The following is a 6,000-nucleotide window of genomic DNA, read 5'->3' as shown; positions in this document are numbered from 1 at the left end:
AGGGGTCCCGGGTTCGATACCCGGTGGAGGCACAAGTGGTTCGGATCCCACTTTAAATTGTAGGTCCAGTCCCGATTAGCCTTACTGTGCATAAAGGGGACTTAAAACAACAAATAAAATCGTTGAGAGGAAGTGAACTTGGATCCAGAAATTTTAGTCATGGCAGTCAACACTACTACTTCTAAGCAGCTTCCACAAATGACTGAGGTTAGAATGAAAGTTTGTCTTGTTTTAAGTTCACTTGTATGCACAGATAGGCTAATTGGGAGTGGGCCTACAGTTTAAAGTGGAATTCGAATCACTGTGTCTCCACCAGGAATCGAACCCGGCTAGAATGCAAGTGGTTTCTCATACTCAGATGGGAAGTTGTTTATGTTATTGTTTCACATAATTTGTAGATAGTCACACGTGGTCTGAGAAACAGAAAAGTCACACATAGCCTACGCATAATTCTCTCGAGGCAGTTTGTTGCAAGAACTTTGCTTGCAGGCCACGGACAATAACTTTCATGGATAAAAAAGTGTAGCTTCCTGACGAAGTGTTCTCGACTTGCGAGCCAGCTTAAATTGGCGTTAGCGTCCAATGTTTCGAGCGCATAGATTGCTCCCATCATAAGGTAGAGAGCATCCTGCTTAGAGCAATGTATGCGCTCCAAACGTTGGACGCTGACGCCGATATAACCTGGCTCGCAAGCCGAGAACACTGTTCGAATCTCCACAGGCATATAACAAAAATGCATCATACCCAAATGACACATCTGGCGTAATACCTAACGTGCCAAATTTTGGAAAATAGGGGCTGATAGCGTGTGTGAGAACCAGAGCGACTTAACTCTAATTTATCAAATTAATAGGAGAGGAAATAATGTATTCTTAGGAATATGACTCTTAAACGTGACTCCGCCTTACAGATAAGAATTAGAAGTGGAAAATGTCGATTTTCTCCAAATACTCTTCAGAGGATTTTTTTTTTTAACGAAACTGAAAACAGAATTTTTGTAGTTACGTTCCTCTGATTCCCGTAGGACGATAGGTGAAATACATTTCATGAGCGATGTTTGAAAGAAGTTGTAAGATGTCAAACATGTAGCCGACAGCCATGCTGTATGAAGAAAGCATATAGGATAAGCTCCAATCACACTTAATCTAGGCTCACAACAAAGATAGCGGCTGAGTGACCTAGCGTAATGAAAGGCAAAGAAAACAGTCAATCATTGGAAAAAACAATTAGTTTCATGTTTAAGATCATTCTATCAATTAATGCAGTTGCTTATAAAAATAAAAAATGGTCCAAAATGCTTCAAAGTAATTGAAAATATGAGGCGTTGCGGATACGAAGGGCGAACTCAACAAAGTGCATTGTGATGGAAATGCGTTTCAAGTTGCCAGGCACAGTGCAAACTCCATAAAATCTTTGAAAATCATGCATGAAACATTCCGATCTACTGTTACCAAGTTTTTGTGGAGCTCGAATTGTGCATGACAACTTGAAACGCATTTCCCTCACAATGCACTTTGTTGAGTTCGCCCTTCGTATCCGCAGTGCTTCATATCGTCTCTAGGAAAAACTCAGAAAATTAATACGCCCATTCAAATTTAAAACCTTTATTTGCATACTAAATAGAAAGAATTTTCACCAGATACTTGAAATTAGTTTGAGAAAATCTAAAATAAGAGGAATTCCTATCCCTGTTCTCGTGTTGATATTTCCTGGCAAATACTCTGTAAGAGGCTGTCGCGGTATATTGCCGCGCTATACATTGAAGAATCAATGCTTTATACTCCGAAGTCGATACTAAAGGTTCATGGACGTCTGCAGGATTTTTTCCAAAGAGGGGCAAGCAAGGTAGTTTTTCCGGGGGGAGGGAGGCAAACAAGGTGCATAACAGTGTTGTCTCCTCAAAAAACATTGCTTTAATTTGAAGTTATCATATTCATCTTATTTGAAAATAAGATCCTTAGGAAAATATTTGGACCTAAAAGGGATGAGGAGATAATTAGAATAATTAAATCAAGAAGACTTAGGTGGGCAGTCCATGTGGCACGAATAGGAGAGGAAAGAGGAGTTTACAGGATTCTTGTTGGGAAACCTGATGGTAAGAGACCTTTAGGAAGGTTAAGACGAAGATGGAGGGACAACGTTGAGATAGACCTAAAGGAAATCGGTAGGGATGGAAAAGAGTATATAGATCTTGCTCAGGATAGGGACAGATGGAAGGCCTGTGTTCTCCAGCCATGAACCTTCGGGTTTAAGAAGGCTAGAGAGTTAGTTAGTTAGCTAGTTATGTTCATGCAATAATTAACATATATTATTGCAGCTGAAATGGAATTGTGTGATATATATATATAATTTTTGGTTGACTTTCATTTTCCAGGTGGCTCGTGCACCCCCCCCCCCCCCTTGCCTCTCTTTCGGACTTCCATGCAAAGGTTCTATTTTTATTTCGCGTCTACCACTTTCGGTTAATCGCGATGATAAAGGATGTGATAGGTGATGGAAGTGGTATAAAGACAATGACCCAACCCATCCATATTTTCTAGTCCAGGCTCTAATCCGACATCTCCCGGGTTCGAATCCCGGTCGGGCTTGGTTGTTTGTGAATGTCCATTCATCAATTTCATCATTTCATCACTCATCCCCATCTTCGCAAATTAGCCTAGAGGCACAAAACGCGAAGTAAAATAAACTAAATCAATCAATCTAATCCGACATTAGACTTCGCAGTTTATTACGCTAACCAATTTGCCACGGGATCGGCTTCTTCGTGTTTGTCTGCTTATGAAATGGTTAATTAGTTATTCAAACTATATAGGTAGGAAAGCTATATAAAATAACGAAACAGAAAAATAAATCCACTTGACGTCTTGTAGTACTATCATTAACCTACAATTTCATGCTCACAAATCCACACAGAAAACTTCTTGTGACATTAGTTTTACAGAATGGCCTTGGGGAATAAACATCGCCAATTTCCTGGTTCAGCTCGAAACAATTCAGGTGCCTTATCGAAGCTGCTCTTGAGCACGCAGGGTTTCTAACCTACTTCGCTGTAATTCAGTTGTTGTATCTTGATTAATATGCTGTATTGTAGAGTCAACCGCAGATTAAATAGGAGAAAAAAGATTTTCCCGACGGAAAATAAGTTGGTAATGCTGCAAACACCGAGGCATTCTTGATAAGACGCTTGAGGAGCGTCGAGCAAACTTTCCTGAAAAAGCACAACCCCAGTATCGAAGGTCATGCTACACGTGGATTGGCAACTTTCGGGAGCATGCTGTCTGTCTACACAATTCTACCCAAATACCTGTTTGAAAATGAATCTTCTGTCCGCATTTTATTTTTCAAATGTAGTTCTGACATTGTAATCATTTTGCAATTATTTTTATTTGTTCTTATTTTGCTTCGCTTTTATGTGACTTTTATAATTAATCGAAACTATGAAGATGGATGATAATTAGATTAAATTAATGAAGAGACACCTAAAAAAGATATTTACAGATCAGGACTCGAACCCGGAACCTAAAGCGGATAGGTTGTGGGGAAAACCGTCAATAACTCCCGCCACAAACTTACTTATAATTTTTGTAATTTCTCACGAGTATTTTTTGTTCTCTTCATGCATAATACCTGCTTTCGGAAACTTAATTTATAAGTGACACACTTATAGGGACAAGCCACGTATTGTTTGAATGGAGGGACACATCTCGTTCATATACTACTAGATACAATCATGGACTATACTTGAAATGGCCTCCCCGATGGCGCAGTGATGGCGTCATCGCCTTGTAATGAAGGGGTCCCGGGTTCGATACCCGGTGGAGGCACAAGTGATTGGGATTTCACTTTAAACTGTAGGTCCAGTCCTGATTAGCCTAACTGTGCATAAAGTGGACTCAAATCAATCAATCAATCATATATGATGGAAGTTAAGAAAAAGATAAAAATTTTAGAAGAGATACTGTGAACAAGTCGAATTGGAGAGAGATTGTATTTTGTCTTTTGTCTTTGTTAAATGTATTTCATGTAGTTTATATAACATGAAGTTATAAGTTAAATAAATGTTGTTTTGTTCGTTAACGTTTGGCCTAATTGAAGATTATTACAATATACTTGAAATGTGACGTGCTAAACACTACTTTCGGAGATCAGTTGGACATGGCAATTTTGATATACAAGTTGCATTTTCTCTACTTAGATTCATTATGTCCAAATTTTATCCTAATAGATAATCTCCCAACAACGCAAAATGTTTTAATTGACTCGAATTCACAATGACTCATATACAGTGTGTTTATAAATGAACGGTGGGGTTTCAAAAATTAATAATACATCTATATATTACCTTACACGGGCAAAACGTACACCGTAAGCAGCAGCAACTGTCCAAGTTTATATAACTTTATTTATATTTGTATAAAGATAGAAATCAAGAGGGGGCAACTGCCCCTCTGTGCCTCCTTGCAGGTGCTCTTGACCGTCTGGAAGAAATAGTGCACGACAGACGTGAAAACTAAATCCATCTTCAGTATCCTTTTGTCTTGCTACTCTTAGATTCCGCAACCTTTCTTTCTATAGTTCAATGTTTGCCCCCTAACCCCCTAGAATTGATTTCCGTACAAGTTTGAGAGCTAATCTCCCCTGCACCCTGTGGTTGCGCCACTGCACCTTCTTCCCCCGTTGTTGCTTTGCGAACTTTCATCTGCTTGAAAATACTTAATTTTCTTCAAGAGCATAATATCGTTTAATAACCGGTGATAAGATTCCTCAACCCTAAATTTCTGGATTAAAGTATAATAATATAGGGGCATGGAAATCTGGAAGGGGGGCGAGGATAGCCACCTCTCCCCTTTAGAAAACGAATGTCAGCTAAAAGTATATATTTCACGCGTATAATTTGATCCCAGTCATAGTAATGTACATTAATTATTATAATGGGAATGCAGGAATGCGATAATTTTGAATTCAAGGGGCAACACTATATTATCTGATTAATATGCCCCATGGAAAAATACCTTGCTTGTCCCTGCGTCGAAAATATCGGCAGACGTCAATAATTAGGGGGTGGGGCATGTGCCCCCCCCCCCCCTTTGCACCCCGTGCGCACGTCTATGACTACTCATTTCTACTATAGTTGGAAGCTGTATTCAATTTCGAGCCAAAAATGTAATTTTCAAATCAGGATTGTTAAACGTCCACGAACCCATAAATTCTAATGGGTTCTATTGGGTTCCGCAACAAGACCGGAACCTTCTTTATCGCACAGTTTTAATTCGGTCCAAGTTGCGTATTCTTTCATTTCAATATGTGGCTCAGTCGGTAACGCGTCTGACTACCATGCTAAAGGTCCCGGGTTCGATCCCCGGCCGGTTCAAATCCGGGAACTTTTCTAACGATGGAAGCGGCCCCGGCGCCCACCCAGCGTCGAATAACATGGCTACCTGGGGGAAACCCTGGGGGGTAAAGGCGGTCAGGGGCGTGATGCTGATCACATCACCCCCACTCACGACCGGATCAAGAAAGTGTGGGGCGTTACCCCCACACCCCCTATACGCCTTCATGGCGTGGTGCTATGCACAGGGGAACACTTTACCTTTACCTTTATGGAACTTAGACAGTCTTTAAATTGATCTGGAAAGAAGGTCCCTGTGCCGTATTTCAATTGATCCGGAGAAAAGGTTCCTGGAACGAATTGAAATATTTTAAACATAAAAAGGTTCTTTATGGTCCAGATCCATTTATGCTTGCTAATATTCCCTGCTGAACCGGAATTGAATTGATTTAAAATTCCTGACCCTTTATCAACCCTGGTTGAAATTCATTTTTTTTACAAACAACCATATTTTTAACGGCTATTTCACATTAATCCCATACGATATACTGAAAGGTAAGAGACTTGGGCTATTCCTTTTTCTTCCTTGATGTTAAATAGATTATATTCGTCACGCGCCTATAACGTTACTACCTAACATTTGTGAATTGTTCTTTCCTTGTAACGTTAAC

At 39.9% G+C, this 6,000-nt stretch overlaps 1 protein-coding gene across 1 annotated transcript in view; it reads right to left on the bottom strand.

Annotated features, from left to right (window-relative positions):
* Positions 1–6,000, bottom strand: part of LOC145990082 (uncharacterized) — a 44,672-nt gene that overhangs the window by 14,720 nt on the left and 23,952 nt on the right. The gene's annotated exons all lie outside the window — the stretch shown is intronic.

Source organism: Lepisma saccharinum, chromosome 7, assembly GCF_977018435.1.
Source record: "Lepisma saccharinum chromosome 7, izLepSacc3.1, whole genome shotgun sequence".
Classification (NCBI taxonomy): domain Eukaryota; kingdom Metazoa; phylum Arthropoda; class Insecta; order Zygentoma; family Lepismatidae; genus Lepisma; species Lepisma saccharinum.
This window is presented reverse-complemented; position numbering and strand designations above follow the sequence as displayed.